Raw genomic sequence first — 4,086 nt, 5'->3', positions numbered from 1 at the left:
TTTTTCATATATTTACTTGCTGCTTTTACTTCTTTGTCTGAGAAATGTCTGTTCATTTCAGATGCCCATTTTTGAATTGGATCTTTATATTTGAGGGGGCTGATTTTTTTAGTTCTTTATATATTCTAGATAATAGTCCTTTGTCTGAGGAGCAGCTGGTAAAATTTTTTTCCCATTGTAGGTTGTCTCTTAGTTCTGTTGATGGTTTCTTTTGCAATGCAGAAGCTTTTTAATAAGATGAGATCCCAGTTGTTGATTCTGCTATTTCCCGTACTACTGAGGATTTGTTCATAAAATCTTTTCCTATGCCAATGTCTTCCAGAGTTCTGCCTAATTTATCTTCCAGTAAGTTTAGTGTTTCTGTTTTAATATTTAGATCTTTAATCCACTTGAATTTTAATTTAGTGCGTAGGGAAAGGTAAGGGTCCAATTTTTATGTTTCACAGGTTGAGATCCAGTTTTTCCAACACCATTAATTGAAGAGGCTTTCCTCCATGTAGGATGGTCAGCTCCTTTGTCAAAAATGAGGTAGCTGAGTACATCTGGAATTGTTTTTGTGTCTTCCAATCTGTTCCACTGATCCTCAGTTCTATTTCTTTGACTGTACTGTGCTGTTTTTATCACAGTGGTTTTGTAGTATAGTTTCAAATTGGGAGTTGTTATACCCACTGCCATGTGTCTGTTGCCTAGGATGGCTTTTGCTATTCTAGGTCTCTTATGGTTCCAAATGAATTTTTGGATTCTTTTTTCTAGTTCTGTGAAATATAGTGTTGGAATTTCAATTGGCATTGCATTGAATATGTATAGCAGTTTTGGTAGTATGACCATTTTCACTATGTTGATTTTTCCTACCCAGTGGGAGGGGAGATCTTTCCATTTTCTTATATCCTCCTATCTCTTTTTTCGAGTGCTGTAGTTTTCAGTGTAGAGGTCTTTTGCTTCTTTCATTAGATTGATTCCTAGATACTTCATTTTTTTGGATGCTATTGTGAAGGAAATTATTTCCCTAATTTCTCTCTCAGTGAATCTGTTGTTTGTGTACAAGAAGGCTATTGATTTTTGGGTGTTGACCTTGTATCCAGCTACTCTACTGAATCTGTCAATTAAGTCTAGAAGTCTTTTGGTAGAGTTTTTGGGTCTTCAATGTACAGTATCATATCATCAGCAAATAATAACAGTTTAACTTCTTCCTTTCCTATCTTTATTGCTTTAATTTCTTTCTCTTGTCTAATTGCTGTGACTAATGTTTCCAGAACTGTATCAAAGAGGAGTGGTGATAGTGGGCATCCTTGTCTTGATCCTGATTTTAACATGAAACTTTTCAGTTTTTGGCCATTTAATATGATATTAGCTGTTGGTTTTTCATAGCCTATATTAAGTTGAGATATAAACCATCTATTCCAATTTTTTGCAGGGTTTTTAATCATGAATGGGTGTTGAACTTTGTCAAAAGCTTTTTCTGCATCTATTGAGAGGATCATATGTTTTTTGTCCTTGACTCTGTTAATATAGTGTATTACATTTATTGACTTACATATGTTGAACCATCCTTGCATCCCTGGAATAAGTCTGACTTAGTCAGGATGTATGATCTTCTTGATGATCCTCTGTATTCTGTTCATTAGTATCTTATTAAGGATTTTTACATCTATATTCATTAAGGAGATTGGCCTGTAGTTCTCTTTTTGAGTTGTGTCTTTCCCTGGTTTGGGAATCAAAGTGATACTTGCTTCCAGGAATGAATTTGGAAGTATTGCTTCTCTTTCAATTTCATTGAAAAGTTTGGAGTAAAGGCAATAATTCTTCTCTAAATGTCTTGTAAAATTCAGCAGTGAATCCATCAGGACCTGGGCTTTTCTTTGTTGGTAAATTTTTAATTACATTTTCAATTTCACTGACTGTAATTGGGGTGTTTAAAATGTTTTTATCTTCTTTGTTCAGCTTTGATAATTCATAAGTATCTAAAAATCTGTCCATTTCTTCTGTGTTTTCCAATTTATTAGAGTATAAGCTCTCAAAGTAGGTATTAATGATCCTCTGGATTTCTGTTGGATCTGTTGTGACTTCACCTTTTTCATTCCTGATTGCATGGATCTGAGCCTTTTCTTTCCTTTTTTTGATAAGGTATAAGCTATCAGGGTTTATAAATTTTATTTATTCTTTCAAAAAACCAACTTTTTATTTCAGTTATTTTTTGTATCATTTTCTTAGTTTCCATTGCATTGATTTCTGCTCGAATCTTTATAATTGTCTCTCTTGTTCGAGCTTTGGGTTTTTCTTGCTCTTGTTTTTCTAGGAGTCTAAGAGTCATCATTAGTTTGTTTATTTGAGCTCACTCTGTTTTCCTAGTGTGGACATTCAGTGCTATGAATTTTCCACATAGAACTGCTTTCATTGTGTCCCATAGATTCCTGTATGTTGTTTTGGCATTTTCATTTATTTGTAAAAACTGTCTGATTTCTTCTTTAATTTCCTCTGTGATCCATTGATTGTTCAGGAGAATGTTGTTCAGTTTCTATGTGTTTGTGAAGTTCCTAGAGCTTCTTGTGCTATTGATCTCCAGCTTGATTGCACTATGATATGATAATATACAGGGGATAACTTTGATTCTTTTGCATTTATTCAGACCTGTTCTATGAGCTACTATGTGGTCTGTCTTGGAGAATGACCCATGTGCAGCCAAAAAGAATGTATATTCTGATTTTGTGGGGTGGAATACTCTATAGATGTCCATTAAGTCCATATGTTCCAAAGCTTGGTTCAATTCTAGTATTTCATTGTTGATTTTCTGCCTACATGATCTATCCGTTTGTGATAATGGGGTATTTAAATCCCCCACTACAATTGTATTAGTGCTTATTTGGTTTTTCATGTTACTTAATATTTGTTTTATATAGTTGGGGGCATTAATATTTGGTGTATACATTTTTATTTATGATCGTCATCTCTTCCTCTTGAATTGTTCCCTTTACAAAGATGTAGTGGCCTTCTTTGTCTCTCTTAATGAGTTTTGGTTTGAAATTTACTTTGTCTGTGAATAATATTGCTACCCCTGCTTTTTTCTGGGCTCCTGTCGCATGAAGAATTGTTTTCCATCCTTTCACTTTCAGTCTATGGGCTTCTTTTTGCACTAGGTGTGTTTCTTGCATACAACATATTGTTGGATTTTGCTTCTTAATCCATTCTGCCAGTCTATTTCTCTTGATTGGTGAATTGAGGCCATTGACATTGATGGTTATAACTGATATGTTCTGACTTATTATTGTCATGTTATGGCTTTTTGTTGATTCTTTTTACTTCCCCCCCTCTCCTTTTAGTTTCCTGCCTTGCTTATTTGATTTGGTCTGTTGGGCCTCATGGTGTTGTGACCTTCATTGTCCTTTTCTAGGATATTGTTTAGAATTCCTTGTAGTGCTGGTTTGGTGTTCATGAGGTTTCTCAGGTGCTCTTTGTCATGGAAGTATCTTATTTCCCCATCCATTTTGAAAGAGAGTTTTGCTGGATACATCAGTCTAAGTTGGAGGTTGTTTTCTTTTAGGACTTGAAATACCTCACTCCAGCCTCTCCTTGACCTGAGGGTTTGCATTGAAAAGTCTGCTGTGATTCTGATGGGCTTTCCTTTGCATGTGATTTGTTTCTTTTCTCTTACTGCTTGTAGTATTTTGTTCTTCTGTTGGGTTTCTGGGATCTTGATTATTATATGTCTAGGTGTACATTTTTTTTTATCGTGGCTAGTTGGAGTCCTTTATGCCTCACTTATCTGCATGTCTAATTCTTCCCTTCTGTTTCTTAAGTTTTCTGTCATTAATTCTGTGAATGGCTTTTTAAAGTCATTTGTATTTTCTCCTGCTACTTCATGGATTCCTATCAGTCTTATGTTATTCTTCTTTGCATCATCTAGAAGTTGTTGAATCGATTTCTCATGATCCCTTGAGACCTCTCTTTTCATGGTCACTGATTGCAATCCTATTTTCTATATCTGAAATTCTATCTTCGCAGTCTTTTATTCTGTTGTGTACACTTTCAAAAGAGTTTTTAATCTCCTGGATATCTGTTTGAATCTTTTTTATGGATTCCATTTCTTTC

Source organism: Fukomys damarensis, unplaced genomic scaffold (genome assembly GCF_012274545.1).
Source record: "Fukomys damarensis isolate Sample0158 unplaced genomic scaffold, DMR_v1.0_HiC HiC_scaffold_3, whole genome shotgun sequence".
NCBI lineage: Eukaryota > Metazoa > Chordata > Mammalia > Rodentia > Bathyergidae > Fukomys > Fukomys damarensis.
This window is presented reverse-complemented; position numbering follows the sequence as displayed.